Below are 13,519 nucleotides of genomic sequence, written 5' to 3'. Positions count from 1 at the left end.
ACCTCTTTTCCGAAATTTTCCAAACAAGGTTAATGACACAGCTTCTTCCGAGAGCTGATTCAAAAAATGGTTCAAATGGCTCTGAGCACTATGGGACTCAACTGCTGAGGTCATTAGTCCCCTAGAACTTAGAACTAGTTAAACCTAACTAACCTAAGGACATCACAAACATCCATGCCCGAGGCAGGATTCGAACCTGCGACCGTAGCGGTCTTGCGGTTCCAGACTGCAGCGCCTTTAACCGTACGGCCACTTCGGCCGGCTTCCGGGAGCTGACTTCCCGCAAGTGGGAACATTAGATAATTCCATATTGCTCAACAGCCTGATGCAAGTCTGTCAGAAGTTATTTCACCTGCTTGCGCATCCTTGAACCAACGGCAACCTGCGAACCAAGGTGGTCACTTATGCAGGTGCTAACCAGACCCAACGAGTACCGGTGTATCCTACGTCGCAAAGCCGTTGGCAGTGAATGTTAGAATTATAGCCTTTCATGCACTGGTAACTGATGTGCAGCAGTATTAGTATCTCTAGGGACGGTACTGCCTGGCGCTTGTTCTGTGACAGGAACAGTGATTTCAATGTAATGTGTGCAACCAGATCTCTTTTACGTATGAGCCGCTATGGACTACGGTTATTTCAACAGGTTCTCCTCACTTTTCTTCCACATTTCTCTCATCATTCCTCGATGTTTTTTTCTTCTGTTGAAGTGGCTCTTCTTGGGGTTTTCATGGAAACCTTTGGAGTCGTGTAATTTTTTCTGAATGGCAGTCATCGCTCAATATTTTTTTTTTCAAATTTCATTTTAAGATACTCAGGGAAATCACGGAAATCTAAATTTGAATAACCAGACGGATACTGAATCCCAGTATTAGGAAACACGTGGACGGTGCCTTAGTCTATGTTAACCTCAGTCGACTTTCCTGTCAGGATGTAATTTAAAATTAGCTGAGTATTCCACGTAACCAAATTAAAAGTGAAATTAGTTCTAGATGAACACAAGATGTTGAAATGAGCTACAGTTATTATGTCAGTGTTGTTTTTTTTTTCCTTTTCCTCCTTCCTTTTACTCTGCTTTTCGTTTTTCATTTGTTCAAAATGGTTCAAATGGCTTTGAGCACTATGGGACTCAACTGCTGAGGTCATAAGTCCCCTAGAACTTAGAACTACTTAAACCTAACTAACCTAAGGACATCACACACATCCATGCCCGAGGCAGGATTCGAACCTGCGACCGTAGCGGTCGCGCGGTTCCAGACTGTAGCGCCTAGAACAGCTTGGCCACTCCGGCCGGCTTTTCATTTGTCATCTGGTATTTAAGATACTATACAACCAGCTGTGAGGCTACGAGATGTATTTGACCATTTGTTCTGAGTTCCGCCGCCGATACTGAAACTGCATTTTGTGACGACCCATCATTTTGATTAAGGGATTGTGATCAGGATATCTAAAAGCCCCAGGAGACGGTGTTTCATGCTACTGTGAGGAATTAGTTCGCAAATATTACTGTGAGTACGTTATCAGCTCCAGACTAAAGATATGAACACAAAATTTGATATGAGAATCTAGGTAGACAACATATCTGAGTAGTTTTCTTAAACTGTTTGTGATTGTTTCCATTTTGATCGTATATTTGCATATCATCTAGGCTCAGTTTTTATCGGAGGTCAAAACCACAAATGGTACTGTGCAAGGCAGTTCAGTAATCTTTGCCAAGTCAGATGCCCTTCAGATCGCAAACGGAGAGTGTAGGAATTTTTGAAGGATACTGTGAAAGTCGTAGAAACAAAGTTTTGTCAGATAAAACCTTCCTGCGCATGTACAGGGTGTTTCAGAAGTGATGGTCAATACTCAGGGATATGACAGGAATGACCATTCGAAACAGAAAAGTCGAGTAAACATGGGATCTAAAACACATACCTAAAGAGCTATTAGCAATTCTTGATCTTTGATACTGTGAAACAAATCTCTTCTACTGCTCTTTGCTTTCCATATTTTGGGAAGTGGCAGTATGGACCAAAACAAGAAAAAAAAGTCCAGTAAACATGTGCTTTAAAATGCATACTTTTCAAGCTATGAGCACTTTTTCATCTTTGCTACTTTGAAACATAAATCTTCTAATGAACAAATGTTCATAACTTTTAAGATGTGCATTTTCTTTCAGGGCTTACCGCACCTCACGATGGTAATGTTACTGTGCATCGTCTTGCTGAAAAAAAAAAAAAAAAACGTTTTCATCTCGATGCAATTGGTGAGCGGCTGATAGAACTCGCTCCTGTCACATGTTAACCCGGGGAGATTAACAGCTCTTTCTCCCGGGCAACATGGAGATTATCTCCTGCCCAGTACACAGGCATAGTGATTGATAGTTCCATTCATTTATACGGCGCCTTATCAGACATCAGTCAGCTGTTCATTATCGCAAATTCATTCACAAAATTCGAGGCGCCTATCCAGATTGTCCACATTCATCGCCTGAAGCAGCCTTAGAATGTAGGGTTTCCAGTTTGCTTTGACCTTATTCAAGCACAACTTGCCGTATCAACTTCTTGGGGATCTTGCGAAACTTGTACTACTGCGTCCACCCTGTTTCGTCCACTACCGATTTCTTCCTGCCACTTCGTCCCTTCTTCAGATCTCATACACATCATTCCCTCTCAAATTTGTCATGTAATTTAGTTATTATTGCAAGTGACGGTGGCGCAGTTTCGAACTTCTTTCATGTTTTCACTTTTTCTGTAGGCTTCACAATCCAATTTCTTTGTTCTAAGGACAAGTTTCGAACCATTTTGTTATTTATGTGTGGTTACTGGCAACTGATGATTAAAAAAAAAACCAATGATTACACACATGAGACAACAAAATAATCTTAACTGGATCAGGTTATCTTTAATACCTGCTCTGAAATTTCTAACAGAGTAAACCCCTGTGTGGCACACACTGTACATAAATAACATAAAAATGATCCCGATGTCTATAGCATTATGAACAGAACAAAAATAAAGAACTGAACTGCTAGAAGAACGGTCTACAAAATGAAATTACCAACACTTGACAATCTCATGTTGTGCACTCCTTTCGTAATAGAGCATAGGGCCTACTAATTGATTTCTTACAGTCGGGCACAACAACCAAAATGTATTCCCAGAAGGACATCAGTTCAACAATGGATGTTCTGCTGGGATAAAATAAAAGGAAAATATTTACTGGAACTGAGCAGCCTTTGTAGGAATCTGTGTCGTCCTTAGAGCTAACTAGGGCATCTCAAGCACTTCTCTTTCTTTGGCAGTTTTCTTCATAAAAATGGTTCAAATGGCTCTGAGCACTATGAGACTTAACTTCTAAGTTCATCAGTCCCCTAGAACTAACCTAACTAACCTAAGGACATCACACACATCCATACCCGAGGCAGGATTCGAACCTGCGACCGCAGCGCTCGCGCGGTTAAAGACTGTAGCGCCTAGAACCGTTCGGGCACCCCGGCCGGCTTCTCTTCATACTAACTTGGAATGCGTAGTGCGCAAGTCTTGAATTCGTGAGGTCGTTGTTTCGACTTTCGCTAGAAGCAATTGTCTTCTACTTTTGTATATCTATTCTGCGTTTATTATCTATTGAAATGTTAATCAATACTGCATCTTATTTTTTAATAAAAGTAAAAGCATTTTTTAAACTAATAAATCTGGCAGTGCTCCACCACTGCTAAATATGTATGGGAATTATATATAACTTACGTTCTAATCTAGGATAAGCCGGCCGTGGTGGCCGAGAGGTTCTAGGCGCTACAGTCTGGAACCGCGCGACCGCTACGGTCGCAGGTTCGAATCCTGCCTCGGGTACGGATGTGCGTGATGTCCTTAGGTTAGTTAGGTTAGTTAGGCTATACACCACTGGCCGCATTACTGACGCCGTCGTCGCCCGCCTCCAGCGACAGGTGGACGCCACTATCACCTGGTGCCGGACAAACAAAATAGCTCTCAATGCCGCCAAAACTACGGCAGTTTACTTCACGAAACGGCGCCCAGTCCTCCGCCGCAATATCTCGATTGCAGGTGTGCAGGTGCCCTGGTCCCCGACAACCACCTATCTCGGGGTCCAGATGGACCACAAGTTGCTCTTCCACTGTCATGCGGAGTATGTCACCAACAAGGGGCAAAAGCTAACCAGGGCTTTGTACCCGCTCTTTCGCAGTAGGGAACTTAACCTGCATACCAAGCTCCGCATTTACCGAACAGTTATCCTGCCTGCCCTCACGTATGGCTCTGCTGCATGGGCCACGATTAGTGTCACCAGGATGCGGACGTTGCAGCGCCTGCAGAACAAGGTGCTCAGGTGGAGCCTGCACGCCCCGCCACTCACGAGAATTGTCACTCTCCACGAGGAAGCGGATATCGTCCCCCTAAAGACGACCACACGCAACAACGCGCGGCGGCTCTATGAGAAAGTGGATGCCTTGCGGGACACTGTCCATGGGTTACGCCACGTTGGGACCACACTTCCACGCCGCTGGCATCGACATCCGGTTCCCCTAACCATCCTAGAGGAAACGGATTCCGACCATGGCTAACGATAGGTCTGGCACGCCCACCACGGACGCATCCTTTGGCGGGACTAGCCCCCATTCTACGTCCAATACTTTCCAATCATACCCGCCCATGTTAGGCTAAATTTTTCTGCCTGACTCATGTAGCACTGTCACCGTCAGAGGGTGGTACGGGACTACAAGTCCCACCGCCACACCTCCAAAGTGAATTGCAGTGACGCCAGTCACTGCCCTGTGGAAATTTACTACCTCACCAACACAGTTAGACCGCAATAGACCGGTGATGCTGTATTGCAACATATCACAAAAAAAAAAAAAAAAAAAAATTAGTGCCATTATTGATTGTCGTGAATAGTTCAATGTTGAGAGAGAAAGAGTGGACGTGCGAACAGCGTATACGATGATGAACACTGTTTATGTGCAAATGTTTTTGGTTTAATAGTTGGGTGCTCCGCATGTCTGTAACAGAGTTTATTTTTACGGTTCGGAGATAAATGTAAAAGAATGTTACTTTCATTCAAAACTAGGGACTCAGTATTTGTTATCTAACATTTTCATGTCATAACAAATAAACAATTTTTGATAACAGTAATAAAATTTCTCATAGTGAGAACCGGACCACGGGTGCACGAGTACAAGAGTTGTTTACTACACTTTTTTCCCAATTTATTACAACTGTATTGTATCTTACAGCACTTGACAATCGAATTCTCAAAGCGATTTTTTCGAGCGTTTTCTAGAATTACGTTTTATTGGTTTTGGAAATCAAAATAGTGCATGACGTTCAAATTACATAAATATTATGAAAACTGTGATTACAAAAACTAAAAAAAAAAGCACTCCGTCTTCAGGCCACAAGTGGCCCATCCTCAGTGGAGGATGCGGATAGGAGGGGCGTGTGGTCAGCACACCGCTCTCCCGGTCGTTATGATGATTTTCTTTGACCGGAGCCGCTACTATTCAGTCGAGTGGCTCCTCAATTGGCATCCGAGGCTGAGTGCACCCCGAAAAATGGCAACAGCGCATGGCGGTTGGATGGTCACCCATCCAAGTGCCGGCCACGCCCGACAGCGCTTAACTTCGGTGATCTCACGGGAAATAGTCCCTTTATCTCAAGTACTCAGTTTGGTATCCTGTACCATCCATATGATTTTGACCCTAAATTTTGTAACAGTCTGTACGCTGACTAAAAGTCTCCAGGATGGCATGGTCGATCCGCATGTCACCTACAGCCACAGCGCACTCTCAGAACTGCCTCTTAGAATTATGTATCAGCTCATAGAAACACGATTGTTTACGTCTTTAGCCTTGTTCTAAACGTAAGAGTCATGCATCACTCATTCAGTTCGTGATATGCAGAAGTTCGTTCAGGATACTACGTATCCGTTCAACAACAGTGCCTACCTATCATCCTTGCCGTCTACAGTCCTTACTGCGACGGTGTATTGTCATTAAAACGCGACTTCCGTTGACTGTTTCTTCAGAGCAAGCATCAGTCTGGCTTCCTCTTGGGACAGATCTAAAGTGCTGTTATAATGACGGTTACATTCATTTGTCTAATTATAAAGCTCTTGAGTTTTCGAAACTTCTTCATAAACACTCATAGCCCTGATGTAACTTAGAAACCTCGTTTTTTAGCCGTTTCATTGCTTAAGGCATGCCTTCATGCATCTTTGTGTGCATGACACTGACATCTGACGAACGCCGCCAGAAACCAAATGCTGGTTGTATCTAAACTGACGGAAAATAAATAGCAATACCAAAAAATAATTAATGTAGAGTAATGAAATTTCGGAAATAAATGTGTCCAGGGAATATACCGGGTGATCAAAAAGTCAGTATAAATTTGAAAACTTAATAAACCACGGAATAATGTAGATAGAGAGGTAAAAATTGACACACATGCTTGGAATGACATGGGGTTTTATCAGAACCAAAAAAAAAGTTCACAAAATGTCCGATAGATGGCGCTGGACAGCTAAACGTCAGTGACTGCGTATGACAATCGTGTATAAAAGGAGCTGTAATTAGAGAGAGAATCAGATGCGTCAGCAGTCGCAGCATATTGACGTTACCGGAAAGGGCGCTTTTAGTGAAGCTGTATTATCAGAATGGGGAATGCGCTAGTTCAGCGCTACGATCCTATCACCATAGGAAGGGGATTCGAACGGGTAAAGGTCCGTTGACAAATGCAGCTGTGGCGAGAATCATTTCGAAGTTCGAAGCCACGGGTTGTTAAGACCCCGTAGTGGCCGACCGAGCACAAGGCGTAATGCTGCTGAGACCGTTCAGGAAGAAATAGAGACTGTAGAGGGTTCGTCTATGCACGGGAAAGTCTGCGCTCGTGCAGTCGCACGTCGCACCGGCATTCCATACACTACTGTTGGGTTGGCACTTAGGCGTACCCTCCGATGCTACCCGTACAAAATCCATCGGCATCATGAACTGCTACCTGGCGACTTAATGAAGCGGAGGGCATTTGCGGTGTGGGCGTTTCAAAATATGGCGGAAGATGACGATTGGTTGAGTAACGTGTTGTGGACCGACGAAGCTCATTTCACGCTCCGAGGGTCTGTCGACTCCCACAACTGCAGAATTTGGACTACCGAAAATCCTAGAACTGTCGTGGAAACTCCATTGCACGACGAGAAAGTCACGGTATGGGTCGGATTTACCACATCTACCGTAATCGGGCCTTTTTTCTTCGAGGAAATGCATGATTCTGGTTTTGTAACTGCTACCGTGACGGGTGAGAGGTACGCTGATATGCTACAGAATTGCATCATCCCCAGCCTGGCTGATAAACACCTGCTGGAACGTACGATGTTTATGCAGGATGGCGCTCCACCCCATATTGCTAGACGCGTGAAAGATGTCTTCAGCGCGTCGTTTGATGATGATCGTATGCTCAGCCGCCACTTTCGTCATGCCTGGCCTCCCAGGTCTCCAGACCTCAGTCCGTGCGATTATTGGATTTGGGGTTACCTGAAGTCGCAAGTGTATCGTGATCGACCATCTCTAGGGATGCTGAAAGACAACATCCGACGCCAATGCCTCATCATAACTCCGGACATGCTTTACAGTGCTGTTCACAACATTATTCGTCGACTGCAGCTATTGTTGAGGAATGATGGTGGACATATTGAGTATTTCCTGTGAAGAACATCATCTTTGCTTTGTCTTACTTTGTTATGCTAATTATTGCTATTCTAATCAGATGAAGCGTCATCTGTCGGACATTTTTTGAACTTTTGTATTTTTTTGGTTCTAATAAAACCCCATGTCATTCCAAGCATGTGTGTCAATTTGTATCTATCTACATTATTCCATGATTTATTCAGTTTTCAAATTTATACTGACTTTTTGATCACCCGGTATACCGGTGATTAACTAAGCAGGATCACAGATTAATGTAAGCGGAAGATAAGCCACTCCAAATCTAAAATACTGGTACATTAATAACTCGCCAGAATGTTGAATGCTATCTGGATGTCAGTTTGTGGGATGGAGTTCCATGCCTGCTGCACTTGGTTGGTCGTTACAGGGACGGTTAACGCTGTCTGCAGATGGCGCTAGAGTTGTCGTCCGACGACGTCACATATCTGCTTAATTAGAAACAGATCTAGTGATCGAGCAGGCCAAGGCAACATGTCTACACTCTGAAGGGCATATTAAGTTACAACAGCGGTATGTGGACGATCATTATTCTGTTGGAAGACACCCTCTGGAATGCTGTTCATGAATGGCAGCACAGGAAGTCGAATAAGCAGGCTGACGTACAAAGTTGCGGTCACGGTGTATGGGATAACCACGAGAGTGCACCTGTTGTCATACGAAATCGCACCCCAGACCATAACTAGGTCCAGAGTGTCTCACGCACACAGGTTGGTTTTTGGTTTGCAGGCCCTCAACTGACCTCCTCCTAACCAACACATGACTGTTGTTGGCACCGAGACAGAACCAGCGTTCATCAGAAAACACAGTACACCTCCACCCTACCCTCCGATGAGCTCACGCTTGACACCACTGAAGTGGCAAATGGCGATGATTTGGGGTCAATGGAATGCACTGTAGGGCGCCTATCTCGGAGCTGTCCTTGAAGTAACCAATTTGTAACATTTTTTAAATGAACACACCGCCATTTGACTGTATTGTTGTTTATTTAATTACGACCCAGGTTTCGGCCTCTTGTGCCATTTTCTAGTGACTGAGTCTATGTCATTAACATATATTGCTGTTGTGTACATAGTTCAGCGTAGTCAGCGTGTACACAACTTTCCCAATAGAGCGCGCCCCACTAAGTACAACAGCGCAGGCACAGCGCTCGTCTGTCTCCGCACTACGAGATGGCCCTGCCTTAGAGACGGACCAAATTCTGCTTCCGCCTATCCGCGTATTAATATGTAACGCAGCCAATGAGATTGCTGCTAACGTAGAACCTTTTCTCCTCGCAGATCACACTCGCGCAGTGATACCTGAACACGCGAGGTATTATAACGAGTGTACAGACCTCCGATTAGTCAGTCTGCATTAGTCTGCACCAGTCTATAGTGAAGTTTCAGTCTGTGCCTAATAAGATTATCATATTCCTGTACATAGCCACGAAGATAAATGTATAGACTCTTTGTCAAGTATCATAGATATGTGAGAATAAGATTAACGTACCAAGACCAAAGGAACGTCAGATTGTCAATTGTAAATAGCATCCAGAATCAAGTTAAGTAAGGTTTATGATTGTTATTATTTTAATAAATGTGTGTGAAAATTAATCAAGTTCTGTTTAAAGTTGGTCACCGTCAACCTGCTACTCTAAGCGTGCAAGTGGCATTTCTATCGTCTGACCTAACGGCAGAAGATAAACACGCCACGATAAGACCACGAGACATGTTGCTGACACTCGCCTACTTCGCTAGAGCGACAAGTCAAATAATCTGATGGTGTGTGTACCGAAGGTCTTCCAGTACGCACACCACAATTGCAGGACATCAAGCTCAACAGTTCGTTGTGTCACTGTGGTGTCAACTGCTGCTCAAATTGATGCTGCAGATGCAGTACGATGGGCCAGAGCCACACCGACCTCGAGGGTTTTCTCTCTCAGTAGTGCCAAGTGGTCGTCCGTAGCCTGGTCTTCTTGGGGCAGTACATTCTCGTGCCCATCGCTGTCAGCAACCATGTAAAGAGCCCGCATTCCTGCAATATCGCAGAATATCATCCAGCTTTTCACAGCTCTATTACACGAATTCTTTCAAACTCAGTGAGGTGTTGATAATGGCTTCTTTGTCGCCCTGAGGGCATTCTTAACTAACGTCAACTCACTACGTCCAGTCTCAAAGGCATCTACGTAGTTTCTCTGCAATTCACACTTAAGTTCCTGGCAGAGGGTTCATCGAACCATTTTCATAATACTTCTCTACCATTCCACTCTCGAATGGCGCGTGCGAAAAAGGAACACCTATTCTTTCCGTTCGTGCTCTGATTTCTCTTATTTTATTATTATGATCATTCCTCCCTACGTAGATGTGTGTCAACAAAATATGTTCGCATTCGGATGGGAAAGTTGGTGATTGAAATTTCGTAAATAGATCTCACCGCATAGAAAACCGTCTTTGTTTCAGTGACTGCCACCACAACTCGCGTATCATATCAGTGACACTCTCACCCCTACTGCGCGATAACAAGAAACGAGCTGCCCTTCTTTGCACTTTTTCGATGTCCTCCGTCAATCCTACCTGGTAAGGATCCCGTACCACGCAGCAATATTCCAGCAGAGGACGGACAAGTGTAATGTAGGCAGTCTCTGTAGTGGGTTTGCAGCATCTTCTAAGTGTTCTGCCAACAAAGCGCAGTCTTTGTTTCTCCTTCCCTGCATTATTATCTATGTGGTCTTTCCAATTAAATTTGCTCGTAATTGTAATTTCTAGGTATTTACTCGAATTGACAGCCCTTAGCTTTGTGTGATTTATCGTATACGCAAAATTTATGGGATTTCTTTTAATACCCATGTGGATGACCTCGCATTTTTCTTTGTTTAGTGCCAATGGACACTTTTCACACCATACAGAAATTTTCTCTAGATCATTTTGTAATTGGAATTGGTCGTCTGTTGATTTTACAAGGCCGGCCGCGGTGGTCTCGCGGTTAAGGCGCTCAGTCCGGAACCGCGCGACTGCTACGGTCGCAGGTTCGAATCCTGCCTCGGGCATGGATGTGTGTGATGTCCTTAGGTTAGTTAGGTTTAAGTAGTTCTAAGTTCTAGGGGACTGATGACCACATAGGTTAAGTCCCATAGTGCTCAGAGCCATTTGAACCATTTGAATTTACTAGACGGTAAATTACAGCGTCATCTGCAAACAATCTAAGGGAGTTGCTCAGATTATCACCTAGATCATTTATATAAATCAGGAACAGCAGAGGGCCTATGACACTACCTTGCGGAATGCCAGATATCACTTCTGTTCTTCTCGATGATTTACCGTCTATCACTACGAACTGTGACCTCTCTATGAGGAAATCACGAATCCAGTCACACAACTGAGACGATACTCCATATGCATGTAATTTGATTAATAGTCGCTTCTGAGGAATGGTATCAAAAGCCTTCTGGAAATCTAGGAATATGGAGTCGACTGAGATCCCTTGTCGACAGCACTCATTACTTCCTGGGAATAAAGAGCTACCTGTGTTATACAAGAACGATATTTTCTGAATCCGTGTTGGTTATGTATCAATAAGTCATTTTCTTCAAGGTGATTCATAATGTTCGAGTACAGAATATGCTCCAAAATCCTACTGCAAACTGAGGTCAGTGATATGGGTCTGTAATTCAGTGGGTTATTCCTATCCCCTTTCTTGAATATTGGTGTGACGTGTGCTACTTGCCAGTCTTTAGGAACAGACCTTTCCTCAAGTGAGCAGTTCTGTCTGCATATCTCTGAAAGGAAGCTGATTGGTATACCATCTGGACCGGAAGAGTTGCCTTTCTTAAGTGATTTGAGTTGTTTCGCAACACTTAAGGTATCTACTTTTATGTCACTCATGCTAACAGCTGTTCTGGTTTCCAGTTCCGGAATATTTACTTCGTCTTCTTTCGCGAAGGAATTACGGAAAACTGTGTTTAGTAACTCCGCTTTAGCGGCACCATCATCTGTAAGGTTTCGTTCGCTATCGCGCAGTATTGACTGTTTTTTTGCCATTGGTGTACTTTACATACGACCAGAATCTCTTTGGGTTTTCTGCCATATTTTGAGACAAATGTTTCGTTGTGGAAACTATTAAAAACATCTCGCATTGACGTCCGCACTAAATTTCGAGATTCCGTGAAACTTAGCCAGTCTTAAGGATTTTGTGTTCTTCTGAATCTGGCTTGCTTTTTTTCGTTGCTTCTGCAACAGCGTTCTGACGTGTTTTGTCTATTATGGTGGATCAGTCCCGTCAAGCTAATAAGAACTTATGCGGTATGGTTCAAATGGCTCTGAGCAACATGGGACTTAACATCTGACGTCATCAGTCCCCTAGAACTTAGAACTACTTAAACCTAACTAACCTAAGGACATCACACACATCCATGCCCGAGGCAGGATTCGAACCTGCGACCGTAGCGGTCGCGCGGTTCCAGACTCAAGCGCCTAGAACCGCTCGGCCACCATCGGCCGGCAGCGAATATTTAACTGTTGTTTTAAATAGATATATTTTGCGTTTATTTTTAATGGTTTTGGTTGATATGGTTTTGAGTCTCGCTACAAGTACCTTGTGTTCACTAATCCCTGTATCCGTCATTACGCTCTCTATTAGATCAGGATTATTTGTGTGTTTTCGCAACCATTTACAATTCGTGCGGGCTCATGAACTAACGCTCACGACCGTTAGAGGGTGCATTTAAAGTAAATCTTATTTACATGCTCACAATGGTGCTGTTAGTGACACTCTTACACGACTGGCACGAAATCTGAATAGACATAGGCTTTCAGATGTAGAAATACACCTACGAATCGTTTATGTCGCACAACCCCTTGGTGTTGCGATTCGTTTTTCCGTCAGTGTATCTGAAAGTCTGAACAAAATCGTTACAAGAAGCAGCCATACCAATTTGTCGTGACTATACCAGTCGTGAGATGGGACACGCCAGGAGGTGTCTTCCTGCAGTCCCCAGCACATGCACGTGCCGGAACGCCTCGTGCGCTGAGGTCCCGCAAGGTCACTCTCAAACAGAAAACTGGATCGACTAGGAATGAGCACGTGATGGCCGTCGCTCACTGATGTGTGTTTGAGCACCGTCTTCAGACGTCAGCGGAGACGTACAGAACGTTGCGTTTCCACAGCCCGTGACGTGGACCGCTTTCCCCTGTCGCCTGCTGGGAAAGCCCTGTGGCTGTCTCGCAAGGCCAACGCCAGACCACGAAGGTCGCCCGGGAATTAGTGCAAGGAGAGCATCTCGCATACATACCTCAAACACAGCTGCATCCTGCAGGCTTTATTGGCTGTAAAGTTTATCCTGGTGGACACATTCTACAGCAAGTACGATTGTCGGAGTTCGGGAATAGAATTCGGTTCGTAACATACACTCACATACACTATGAAACGGTACAGTAGTTTCGGCTCTATAAGCAGCAGGTTTCGCTGCTCGCTCGCACCGGGAAATACAAACAGAGGTGGCTCCGCTGCCAATTTTATTGAACGACGCGGCCGCCAGCGGGTGCAACAGAACCCACGTGGACGGGTGGGAAGAAATGTGTCAGGCTTCATAATATGTATTTATATGTGTCGTGCTTTTATGCATTTCTTGTACGTGAATGTGAATCTGCACATGAACTTCCCTAATCCTCCTCGCACCTTTCCGTAAAGCGTGGCCAAATCTTAGTCGGGAAGTACTTCTGTCGTATAGTAGTGCCAACCTCACTCCTGGGTAGGGGGGGGGGAATCAGAGAGACAGCACACGCAGGTAAAAGTCAAAGACGTTTCAGTGTCACAAGATTTGGGGTGGAG

Source organism: Schistocerca serialis, chromosome 4 (genome assembly GCF_023864345.2).
Source record: "Schistocerca serialis cubense isolate TAMUIC-IGC-003099 chromosome 4, iqSchSeri2.2, whole genome shotgun sequence".
Classification (NCBI taxonomy): domain Eukaryota; kingdom Metazoa; phylum Arthropoda; class Insecta; order Orthoptera; family Acrididae; genus Schistocerca; species Schistocerca serialis.
The sequence above is the reverse complement of the archived record's forward strand: the minus strand, read 5'-3'. Positions refer to the sequence as shown.